This window comes from Bactrocera oleae, chromosome 5, assembly GCF_042242935.1.
Source record: "Bactrocera oleae isolate idBacOlea1 chromosome 5, idBacOlea1, whole genome shotgun sequence".
NCBI classification, from domain to species: Eukaryota; Metazoa; Arthropoda; class Insecta; order Diptera; family Tephritidae; genus Bactrocera; species Bactrocera oleae.
Genome location: NC_091539.1, coordinates 50,166,777 through 50,180,242, shown reverse-complemented (window position 1 = coordinate 50,180,242; position 13,466 = coordinate 50,166,777). Strand labels below are relative to the sequence as shown.

At 36.0% G+C, this 13,466-nt stretch overlaps 1 non-coding gene across 1 annotated transcript; it reads right to left on the bottom strand.

The window, feature by feature from the left end:
* Positions 1–10,662: 10,662 nt before the first annotated feature.
* TRNAH-GUG (transfer RNA histidin (anticodon GUG)) lies at positions 10,663–10,734 on the bottom strand. Its single transcript has one exon. It is a non-coding gene; the product is annotated as a tRNA-His (tRNA).
* Between the last annotated feature and the right edge of the window lie 2,732 nt (positions 10,735–13,466).

Sequence of the window (13,466 nt, the reverse complement as noted above, 5' to 3'; positions counted from 1 at the left end):
TTACAAGATACCCGACATGCAGAATACTTCTTCCGCCTTGCAGCACTCACTTATATATATGTATGTATGGGTATGTTTGGTCGACTAACAAGCCTGCCTCCCCTACATTTTTGCTATTTATACGCCTACCGCTCAACCGCCTCATACAAACTGCCACATTATCTCAATTGTGGAAAAATCCAAGCAAAAAAAAAGCAAGTGAAACAGAATCAAGTCACAGCAAACAGCAAAACCGATGCGTGTTCCTTGCACGCACAACGAACCAAACGAACAGGCTACCCGCCGCGTTGATGAATGACTGCCTTGCAATTTGTATGCACAACACACACACACATACCCACATACATACTCATATATACCTGTATGTGGAATATCTTTGCACTTGTAGCACCGTTGCACTTTCGCTGTTCATACTGCCCCTTTTTGACTGTGACACGCACGCGAATGCCACATACCCATCCAGCCGTGTCTGCGCGTCCTTACATTGTTGTTAACATTGCCGCAGCGTATAGCAATCTTATGATTTATTTCGTAAAAATTACAAAATTATGATTTATGTAGGTCAGTTCAAGGGTGTAGTAGCGCAGCGTAGCGCCTGCCTGTTGCCGTCGCAATTAATTTCAAATTTCAACAAGTTGCAACTACACATACCACCAATTAAATGGCGCTGGTGAAATGCGCCTAGCTAGACCCGGTAATTATGTGGTTAGATGGCATGGACGAATGTCAGCGCAACACACAGATATACATACATACATATACTCAAATGTGTTGTATAAGTCTGCAATTGGCAGTAATCATATGTGGCCTATACCTATTCAAGTTTATATGTTGCCATTCCTTCATAACTCGTCGCATGTAGATTGCAGCATCTAATAGTTTCTAGTCACGCACACTTTTATGTGGTTGCTTGGCATTTGTTGCACGTGCAAAAACTAATTGTTTTTCTTTCGTTTGCTGCACTTGCACTGTCAAAATCTCTAATTTCCTTCACAAATGCCAATTAGCTGGCGAAATTGGTTTGGTGAAAGAGATAATTTTATTTTTACTGTGAAAATGTTATTGATTACAGTTATTATGGCTATTGCTTTTGTAATGTTAAATTTCACTTATTTGACTTGTATTTTTTTCGTACTCTACTTGTAAAAAAAAACAACGGTAGGTATTATTGCAGTTCACAATATCACAGAAATCGAGTCAGGACTTCGTTAGAATATAATTGAATAGTACTGAGCAAAAAGTAAAAAAAAAAAATTAAGCAGAAGTAAAAATCTATTTAGCTTGATGTCCAATTTGTTAAAGGTATTGCACTTGTTTAAATTTAATACAAAAACACAAGTAACCAATCCAAAAAAGATTCTCATCTGTAAGCCTTCTTGGAGCTTTTTTACTTAATTTTGGCTTTATAAATTTAATTGTTTTTTTAAAACAGGTGGCAACCCTTCTAAAAATATTTTCTCCTGTAAACCTTGTCATGAAAATTTAAATTAAAAAATAATACATTCAAATTTTAATTATTACATTGAGGCAGGTGGCAACCCTTTTAAAAAATATGTATTTTTATCTTTAAGCCATCCTCAAGTTCTTCTCTTTAATTTTGAGTAAATAAATTTAATAATTATTTTGTGACAGGTGGCTACCCTACTCAAAATTTTTTCGAATACAAGATTTTTTCAACAATTTCAGTTCGATACCCATAGCAATATTACATATTTTTAACTCATTTGTTTGCTCCACATTCATTTTCAAAGCGGTGGCAACCCTTTCAACGATTATCTCTGAAAATAAATCTTATTAAACCACTAAATTCTACTTTCCTATAAAATTAAAGTTTATGAAAGTTGGCAATGCTTTCCAAAACTTTTTCAAAACGTAATTATTATATTCGAAAGCTTGATACACATACTTGTATATTGTGTTCCTTTAATAATACACACATTGTTGACCTAAAGTTTTCAAAGAAGCGGCAACCTTTTTATACTCTCGCAACCTGTTGCTACAGAGTATAATAGTTTTGTTCACCTAACGGTTGTTTGTATCACCTAAAACTAATTAAGTTAGATATAGGGTTATATATATATAAATGATCAGGATGAAGAGACGAGTTGAAATCCGGGTGACTGTCTGTCCGTCCGTCCGTCCGTCCGTGCAAGCTCTAACTTGAGTAAAAATTGAGATATCTTTATGAAACTTGGTAGGCATATTTCTTGGTACCGTGAGACGGTTGGTATTGCAGATGGGCGTAATCGGACCACTGCCACGCCCACAAAACGCCATTAATCAAAAACAAATAACTTGCCATAACTAAGCTCCGCAATAAGATACAAGACTGTTATTTGGTACACAGGATCACATTAGGGAGGGGCATCTGCAGTTAAAACTCTTTTTTTAAAAGTGGGCGTGGTCTCGCCTCTAATAGGTTTAATGTGCATATCTCCTAAACCGCTAATGCTATAATAACAAAATTCACTAGAAGCAAATGTTTTTAGCACTTCTATTGACGGTGTGAAAATAGTTGAAATCGGATGGCAACTCCGCCCACTCCCTATATAACGGTACTGTTAAAAACTACTAAAAGCGCGATAAATCAAGCACTAAACACGCCAGAGACATTAAATTTTATCTCTGAGATGGTATAAATTGGCTTTATAGGAACGCGTTCAAAATTAGTCAGTGGGCGTGGCACAGCCCACTTTTAGGTGAAAACCCATATCTTGAGATCTGCTCAACCGATTTCAACCAAATTCAGTGCATAACGTTCTTTTCATGTTTCTATGTCATAGTGCGAAAATAGGCGAAATCGGACTACAACCACGCCTATTTCCCATATAACACCATTTTCAATTCCATCTGATTATTTCACTTTCCACTATGCAAATCAGGTAACAATGATTATATCGGGGTAAAACTTTGCGTGAATAATGCAATTAAAGTATTCCACCTTGCGGCCAAAAATTGTCTAAATCTAACCAAAACTGTTCAAACCCCTAAGTACTAAATATATGGACCCCATTGCCTATAGTTGACCTACTACCGAAAATATCAGTCAATCCACAAAGAAATCTCAAACGAGTATACCATTTGACTTTGCGAGAGTATAAAATGTTCGGTTACATCCGAACTTAGCCCTTCCTTACTTGTTATTATTAAAAAAATTGTTTTCGCATAATTCGTCCACAAAAATCCTCGTTTTAAGCCGAATTTATAAGATTTCGTTATATTCGATTAAGAATCATACTTTGATTAGTTTATTACTGAACTTTCACATAAGAAGTATACCGATTTTGTTGGCGCGCTTAATTTATATGGACGAGACTATGTCAAATGTTAACTGACGCCCTGGCTGAGTCACTTTGTTTTTTAATTGGAGTCCTACTATGGTATTGTCGCCGGACCCTCCAAATTGAAAAACGCATTGCTAAGGACTTCCATATTCCAGACGATGCTACTCTTGTTACTCAAATCACCAAAATTGGTTTATATTTAAATATCCCTCTATGGAAAACAGTTTTTCTTTTAAAAATCAAAATTTTTGAACTGAAAAAATTCCAACCGATTTTTTTTAATTTTTTAAGAAATTTTATTTAAACGGTTAGTTAGTTAGGGTATTTTTTATGGAAATTTTTTTTACTTGCTCTTGTGAAACTTTGAATCCTCCCAACACCTCCTAAAATATAGCTAAACTAAATCATAGCTTAGTTTATGGCTAATAACCATAATATACATTTATATGAGTACCGAGTCATCAACAAATAATTTAAGAAAATATATAAATTTTTATTTACAGTGCTAAAACTATCCTTAAGAAAGTTGTGTATCAAGAAACCGGCTTTGAAAGAAGATATATTATTTACATGTAAGTATTAATGTAGTTAAGGCTGTATTAGGCTAAATTATAATATTTATGTATATGTATATATAAGAAAATACATACAAGTATATTTATGAGATTTCTTCGTAAATTTTTTTGTGTAAAAAATTTTTATTGTATTTACTCCCTGCAAAAAATGTCTGCGGAAAAGCTGTGTATAAATGTAACCATGCTATTATAAGCAGTACCAGTAGCAGCTAGCAACACATAACATATGCACAAATATTTCATTTATTCATAAAAATTATTTAACACAATAAACATATAAGTGCATACCTACATAACAATATTATTAATCAGTAACCGGTTTTAATTATTTGCTTTAATTAGAACTCCAAAGAAAATGAACAAATCTCAATCCAGCTCTGTGCCTTTGTTTAATTTAACGAAATATTTTAAAATAATGAAGTATTGTTGAATTTAAAAGTGTTAAAAAGTGAAATTCGTTAGTTTAAGTGTTTTTGTGTTAACGCCATTTTTATTCGGTATGTATGGCACCGCGTGTCGCGTGTCACAATTGTTATTATAAAATAAAGTGTAAATATGTTAGGTAAATAAATAAATATTTAAAAATAGTGTGTATAAGTAATTTGTAAAAAGTATTTTAAGAGAAGTGCAAGTTATGTGAAGTTTAGAGCAAAATGCGCAATTGCAGCTCAAGTCCTCGATTGGTCGTGCGATCATGGGCAGCTGCCTCAGCGTTACGATCAGATGTTTGCAAAAGTAACTTTTAACACATTTTTGTTTTGTTCGTATTTTAAACTAGTGTTAAGTATGAAAGTGCAATTTAAAAAACTTTAGTTAAAAATTATGTAAGGTCACCACTTCATATGTTTGCACGTATGTAAGGCGTAGGAAGCAAGACTGTTTTATATGTACATATATATATTAAATATAAATTAAACCTAAATAGCAACTAGTAAAGATATCTTCAAAATCTTATATTTCAATTTAAAAACAAAAATGATCCTTTTTAAAATTATCCATGGTAAAATTCTGGTATGCGGAGCAATATTTTCTTTATTCAACTACTTGAATTATAGCTTCTTTGCTTCGGCCCCACGACAGATAAAATAAAATTACATTTCGGAGAACCTTTTTGACAGATTTACAGTTTCTCGCAATTGGCAATGTTCCAAGTAATGAATATATCTCGGATGAAGCTGATTCTTCTTTAAAAAATGTCGTTTTTTAATGACTGTGTCATATTTTTTCCAAGGTTTGAGAACTATACCCTTTTTGGCCCTATAATTTCCGGTAAAGAAGCCAACCAGTTTGTAGACCAATTCCATTGAAATTTGCCGCTAAACCTCATTACTTTTAAGAAAAATTGTCCATTTAATTTAATTTAAATATTACACATGTTATTGACAGACATAAAAGCTTTAAAGTCAGATGGAATGAATCGAATTCACTACTATATCGCGCACTTTGGGGCTAGAGGAGATCTGGACTGATTGCATTAATGTTTGGTATTACTCAAGTGTGTGGATATTAATGGAAATATTTACCCGATTTTACCCATTTTCAACACATGGGGTCACTGTTATAACAAAAAGGGTCTCTTATTTTTATAATAGTATATTTCACAGATTAACCGAAATTTTCGGTGAAAAATCCACCTTAGGCACTGGAGTTCACATATTTTATATCTGAGGGCTTGCACAGTTGTCATCTGAGTTTGACAATTTTTAGATATGAGGTGGCATACCTTAAAGGCGATATTTGTGCAAATTGTAATACCGATATATTCATTGCTGCTTGATTTGCGTTCAGGAAAGTGCAAGAATCAATTGAAATTTAAAATTGTTATACATGGGAAGTAGGCGTGGTTGTTGTCCGATTTCGCCCATTTTCGCACTGTAAAATAAAAATGTCAGAGTAGTGTTATTTGGTTCATATTAGTTGAGTAGGTCCTGAGATATGGAATTTCACCAAAAGGTGGGCGGTGCCACGCCCATTGTCCAACTTTGATACTGGCTCCTTTAAAACACTTCCGTACCATATAGGATGTGAAATCTAATGCTTTTGATGTATTTACTTAGTAAGTTATCGTTCATTTCAAAGTTTTCAACATAATCATTATATGGGGAGTGTGGGGTTTTTACCCGATTATACCCATTTTCACTGTGTGAAAGGAAGTGCCAAAGGAACTTGTGCTGAGACAATTTGGTTAATATAGCTGTATTGGTTTGTCAGATATGTACATAAAACTTATCAGGGGACAGAACCATGCTCACTTTTTAAACAATTCTCTACCAAAAATTTCGTTTCTACTATAAACTGCATACATACATACGAAATTCCGAGAATACAAACTTTTTAATGCATTTTCATTACATGTAATTTCATAGAAGGCTGGGAATATATAGAGAAATTGATACGGCTATTAACATATAATCGCGCTTAAGTCGCTTAATTGGCACCCAACCTCAGAGCAATTCTTCAGTATACTTGCCAAACAACATGCACAACTGAGCCCTTTAAAGAGTTTGATTGAATTCTTATGACTGAAATGCGTGTGCAAACTTTCAATGAAAATTTATCCAAGCCTCCTTAACCGGTTTCTCACTGATTAATTACACTCATCAACTGCGCCGACTCGAGCGAAAAAGAAGCCGCTTACGCGGTTAATAGCGTTTAATTTTCTCCAAAGCCCAAATAGAGACTAAATAAATCGACTTAAGCGGTGCATGTCACACAAATGATTGATGACGTCAGAAATTGCAACAGCCACGTTGCGTAGCTACTAACGAAGCGGGGGCTGGACTCGGTCGCGCAGAGACTCGCACGCAGACAACAGAAGCTTTTTCCGCACTTGCCATCGCACTGGTCAAACAAAAATGCATTTGTGGCATGCAAAAGTGCGTGCAACCAACAGCAAGTGATTAACGCAGTGTTCAGCTACGCATGCTTCGCGCTACATATTTGCTGTAATATGCAAAGCAAAAAGTATGTGCGTGCCAGCCAACCCACTGTGGCAATGGAGCGCGTGTTGCAACATGTAACTGCAGTTAGGGTTGGGTGGTTCAATCTACAAACTGCTGATGAACCTCGGGCTTCTGTTAGCTGCTCGCTGCCGGTTGTTGACTGATGAATGTTGGCCGCCGCTACTGCCGATGATAATGATGATGAGTATAGCAGTAAGAGTGGTAAAATGCCGATTTATTTGCTTAAACGGACCACCAATGAAGTTCGCAGCTCACCACCAGAGGGATTTTTGTTGAAAATCACTTACAACATTTTTGTTTAGTGATGATAATCAGCACGAGGCTTGGTGTTGTTGTTGGCGTCTCTGCTATGCCACTGATGGTGCGTTTTGATGGAAAGCGTATGAAATTAATTTTTTGGTAATATATTTTATGCCGGCACTTATGGGTGTAACTGGTGGTGATGTGGAAGAGAAGCATACTTAATAAATGGGCGTATCTGGTTCAGTGAATTTGCATGATTTTGTAAATAGGTTGCCATGTAAAGTGAGGTAATATACCCTTTACAAATGTTTTTTTAAGTTTTAAGTGTCCTGTAAATTTATGAAATATTGAAGAACTTATAAGTAGACAAAAAGGAGTGCTACCACTCTGTCGTTAATTAGTGTTGGATGTACGATTTTGTTGCACTATCGTAGTTTTTCTATAATCTCGCAATATCTTTTCAACTTTGTGCTCAAACCATTTGGTGCTCTGGTGTAAGAGCTTGGCATTCACAGAGAAAGTGAAAAACTGTTTCCATATTCTCTTCTACATTCCAGCTGCGGCAAATGTTGTTATATGGAAGACCTATTTTTAGCTGTATGTCTGTAAATACTATTCCTCGGTTTGTGCAATAAGTTCTAAGTCGAGAACAGTCTTATCATACTTGGGCCATATCTTCTCTGAGTTATTTATATAATAATATTGTATATTATTCAAAGAGAGTAGGTCAAAGTGAGTATAAAAATCTCTTTTGATCGTTCCCAGCGGGCATTCTGATTTGATGTTGTTGTTTGATATCAAAATCGGGATCGGCCGTTCGATACCAAACAATGATATTTATATACATCACAGGTCTTAATAACAGAGCCGTCAGTGCAGTCTAGAACAACAAGCGAAAGAGGTTGGTCTTGTAGTAAAGAAAAGCAAAACAGAGTACCAGGCAACACATAAAGATTCCTCGCATCTTGAGAACCACGTCACTGTTGGGAGCAGAAAAATTGAAAAAGTGAAGCACTTTTTCTATCTTAGTACCAGCATAAATTCCACCAATAATCTAAGCCCCTAAGCTAACTCTTGTTAACAGCTGCTACTTTGGGATTGGTAGGCAATTGAGAAGCAGATTCCTCTATTGACGAACAAAACTTACGTTCTATAAGTCTCTTATCATTCTTGTCCTTTTAAACGGAGAGAGCCCTTTATAAAGAGAGCAACCAGAGCATTCGAGAGAACTGTACTCCGCAAGATCTTTGGAGTCGTCCGCGTTAGCGATGACTATCGAAGAAGGTGGAACTACGAACTGTATAAGCTCTACGATGACATGGATATAGTTAAGCGCATAAAAATCTAATGATTGCGCTGGTTATGTCTGCAAGACGATGCTCCGCTGAAAATATCCTTCGTTTCGAATCCCTTGGAAGAACAGTGGAAGCAAGAGCGCCCACGTATCAAATGGATGGACTAAGTGCATGAGAACTTCTCTACACTTGGGATGTAAGACTAGCATGACCTCGCAAATGATTGCGGCAACTGTTGAAGTTTTATGTTTTCGGTCCAGATCGGTCTAGGGTTGTAGTGCAAAGTAAGAAGAAGAAGCATTATCTAGAATATTTGGAGGCTTTTTCTTCTTACTGGCATCCAACAGTAAAGAAAGATCGTCCAAGAAAATGGTGAGCTCAAGCATTTTACTCTAAAAGGTATAATGACACCGCTAACTAAGCAGTCTTTAGTAATTTACATATATACTAGTCTTGTCTTGCCGCTTTTATTGTTCCAAACATTGTAAAAGGCCACTTTAACAACTTTTTAGATTCTCGTTCCGATAAAAAGAAAGTAGATCAACTTTCTGAGACCTTTAACTTTGCCTCAATTGCGGCGTATTTTTAATAATGGGCGGTATTAAAATACGCATGCGCGAACAGTGTTTGTAATGCTCTTCATAAGGGAATTAAGCAATTTGTAACTGTTGGCAATTAACAAATTGTTGCAAGCCTAAGTAGGGCGCACATGCGCATGAGCAGGCAACCCAAAGAGCTACTGCGCCGGCGACTAAAGTGTATGGAAACACCCGCCAGCAACATGCAACTACAGCTCAAGTGCATACAAGGTAGCAAATCAAACGCACAGTATAAAAAAGTACCCCCTCGGCATGTTGCATGTTACCGATGTTGCACACGCAACGAACTTAACCTTAACGGCGGTAGGCGGCTGTTTTTGTAGTGCTCTTTTTAAGTTTTTTCTGCTTTCTTTGTATTTTTTTCTTGTAGTTGTAGTCGATCTTGTTATGCCATTTGAAATTGACGGCCATTAACACATACTTATGTCTGCCATAACTAACGGTGTGTGTGCTTGCAGGTTGATATCATTTTTTACCTCTCCGCTTATCTCCATTCTTAGCGCCACCATCACCGTGCTTAACTGAAGCAACGGTCTTCTTTTAGATATTTACATAACCACATTTAACTTCGCTTAGCGGTAATGCTTCTCTTGTTCAGTGATTGTGTCGTAAAATTCTAAATGGCCTACTCCACCGACACCGGATTGTGGTTATTAAGGCGTCCAAATAAGCAGCAAATGCCAAATTCAAATGACGAAAGCTTTTTATGGCTATGTTTCCGCATTTCTTTGAATGTGGGCTCAAACCCTGTGTACAGTGTTTCAAAAGTTCATATTTTTTAATAAAAAGACATAGAATATTAAAAATGTATGGTTGAACCCATTTTCATATAAATATTGTATCATCTGCTATTCGCTACTCTGTTAATTTTTGATTCTGCTTTTGCCTTTGTCTTTTGTCAAAAGTAAAATTAACAAAAAAGTTATCGAGTTAAGGTCAATAAAATCTATACTAGGATATTTCTTTGTATGTTTTGCCAGTTTTGAGGTTCGTCCTTGGAATCGCCATTCTTCAAAGTTTGATTAAAACAAGACCTCTTTTAGAAGATTACGATCAGCGCTGAAACTTTCTCTAACTTGTAGTAACGTTGATAAGCGGCATCGCGTTTTTCAAATTTAACGAGAGCATCGAAAATAATATTAACGAAAACTAAAAAAAAAAATTTCAATCTTGACATAAGACAAGAGCTGAGATAGAGCACTACTAAATATAATATGAGTGCGGTTCCTTTTCGATATTTTAGCTTTTAGTTTAGGAAAATTTTCGAATATTTTGTGAGGCTGTCACCAACCGTATAAATTTTGGAAGTTTTCCCAACACTAGAGAAACCGGAGCGCAGACAGAGCACTACTACTTAACTGGATATGCGAAGCAACTAATTATAAAAAATATCAGTAATAAGTTTTTCATACGTCACTTGAAATTATAAAGTATTATCTTACATATTTGGAGCGGAACTCTTTAATCCCACAACTGCAAATAAACTGCAAATCTAATTAAATCAAGATGTACAAAAAGCTTCTCTATTCATCATAATGTAATTAGTTGTAAAAGTTTTGCTAGGCATTGCCGTGTAAATATCAAACAATATTTTATAAGGATGCACATGTCAGCTTCTTTTTAAGCGTGATCCATTTCATTGTAATTTCTAATCAAAGCCTACATAAAATTTAATAAAATATTCACTTTCAACCGTTAAGCATTGCCGTGACCAGGATTCGAACCTGGGTTACTACGGCCACAACGTAGGGTCCTAACCACTAGACGATCACGGCTATTGGAAGCTTGTCTCAAACCACATTTTGTACTCGCATTCAACCAACTAAATATGAGTTAATTTACGAAAATTCAGGTATATGAATAAAAGAAACCCGCTCTACATAAGTGTCTACATTCATTAAGATCAACACAAAAACAAATCGATTGGGTCCAACTTCAAGCATTAGAAAATTATATTAGAAAAGTGAAAGGCACACATCAACTGGGGCATGATACATACTTGGTGAGTATAGAAATGTATACAGCGGGCTATTCTGTTATTGAATATATTTTTACTTTACCTCTTACTCACTGGCGGCCAGTACTGCTGCATGTTGAGTTGTTATGCTTACTCGGTACATCAATCAGAGGGAATACGACTGTAACAAATTGTTTTCTCTCCTAATAGTGTCTCATGAACTTTCTATATTAACTAAAAATCTAACTTATTCATAAATGTCAACAAGAAGTGCTTAGAAAAATTATATTCGGTTATATCCATTAAAAAGTGAAATACATATTCTAAAAGAACCCTGTGATAGGTTTTCCTCAATATCATTATGTATTCCAGAACTTCATTCATTCATTCCAGAAGTTGTTTGAAGCGTTTATATCCTAAACATGTTATATTAAGTTTGCCACAAAGTTTGTAACATCCAAAAAGAAGCGTCATGATCACCATGACCAGCTGAGTCGATTTAGCCGTCTGTAGTTAGTTCATATTGTGTTAGTATTAGTTCATATTGTGTTAGATATGTCTCAAAACGACTTCGACAATTCAAAGAACTGTCTCGTTACTGTAAACTAAAGAACTACTAAAAAAAAGTTCCGTTTCTTAAAAAGTTGTCAGTATCTTGGTTGTGAACGTGGTAGGGTCGGTAAGAAACAATGGAGAGTTCTACCAAGTGATAGTGAATGAAAAACTTTTGAAGTTCGTAGAAAAGTCAAGAATCCAGTAATCGTTCCAACTGAATACTGACAAGCTTATAGAAAAGTGTATATTACATTCCATTACCTGATTTCTGAGCAATACAACCTTTACGAATTGTTTCTAAAAGCTTCATCCCATGGTATTAAGAATTAGGTTCAATTCGCCAACTATTCCAAACTGACAAGACGTATTAGAAATAGAGATTTACTACCAAAAAGGAATGAAATAGAGCTTTCAAAAGTATTAATCTAACTGCCACTCGAGCTTTCTCTTAGGATACGATATAAATATGGATATGCAATCGGATTTTAAAAATCTATAATTTTTGATGATGTTTCTTGCGTTCTACTGTCTTTTCCTTGAGATAAAGATGTTGTTGAACCAGTTAAGATAAGAGCAAGTAGACTTGGAACGCCATCTATAGGAAAAGAATCGCAGCCATCGGTCGAGGTTTTCTTGACGACGTCTCGGAGGTTGCTCAGCTCAAACTTGTCTGACTGATGAAGTTCATCAGAAGTACGGGTTTGTTCAGTGAGGAGCCAATAGAGTGAGGGGACTTTGGTCCCGGTGGTATCACAATAGGCCTACTAAAAACCTAGGTGTGTCGGAAGACAGCAACTCTACTCACCTACCTACCTAGTTCCTTCCGAGAAAGACAAACAAAAAAATAAATAAATCAACTGGAGCTTACATTTAAATTCAGTAATCCCCTGCCTGTTTCAAATTGTATACGCTTCTTGCATGCTTCTAACACACTATGCGATTACTCTGCCTAAAAATAAGCTTTTACGACACCAATCAACTTTATGTGCACACATTTGAGACTCACATTGATCAGGTCTGTCAATACTGCCTCACGCAAACGCCTATTTTTATATAAGGCCAACCGCTAAGTGACGGTGTCTGTCAACACTGTTGCATGCTACTTAACAAGCTGCAACAGCGGCTTGAGCACATGCATCCATACACACAATGTTGCAAATTGGGAATTGTTTTTATCTTGAAATCAGTTAACAAGCTGAAGCTACTTCAACCCTACTACTTCAACCCTACTATACAATTGTGCGTTTCTCTGCAACAGCATAGAACCGTTAATATTGCTATAGTAAAGGCTTAAAGCGCTATAAAAATACAAACGTGCCGCAAATTATAGTTACGACTACGCATGTACGAGTATATTTATGGCAACTTAAACACTTGAGGGGCAAAATCAAAATGCAGTAACTATGCCATATATTACTTATCAACGTATAACTGCATTTTGAACGACGCAGAAGTGCATATAGCGTTGACACAATTTTCTACTTGCGGGAGCAAATAAGACCACAACTTAAGTTGAAGTGGCGTTTTATTAACGATTTTCAGAAATTATGCGTAGTTACACGCATGGAATGCAATTACCACGCCCCTTAGTCGTTGTCCCAGTAGTTATTGCACGCCTACTGCCCTCGCCAAGGTCCACACATAGACGCGGCTTAGCTGATGTGGCATGAGGCACGCTTCAAGTAATTACTGTCAACAATCGACCATGCACTGAAACAATTTCCTAGGCCATTCGGGGTATAATTACAACACTTAACAATATATATTTTTTTTTATACCCTAAACAGGGTATACTAAGTTTGAAACGATATTTGTAATATCCAAAAGGATGAATACAACTACGTATATATAAATGAAGTATATACTTGTATATACATATAAATGATCAGCGTGACGAGCTGAGTTAAGCCATATTCGTCTGTTCGTACGTCCGTCTGTATATACCCGAACTAGTATCTAAGTTTTTGGGATATCCATCTGACTTTCATCCACATG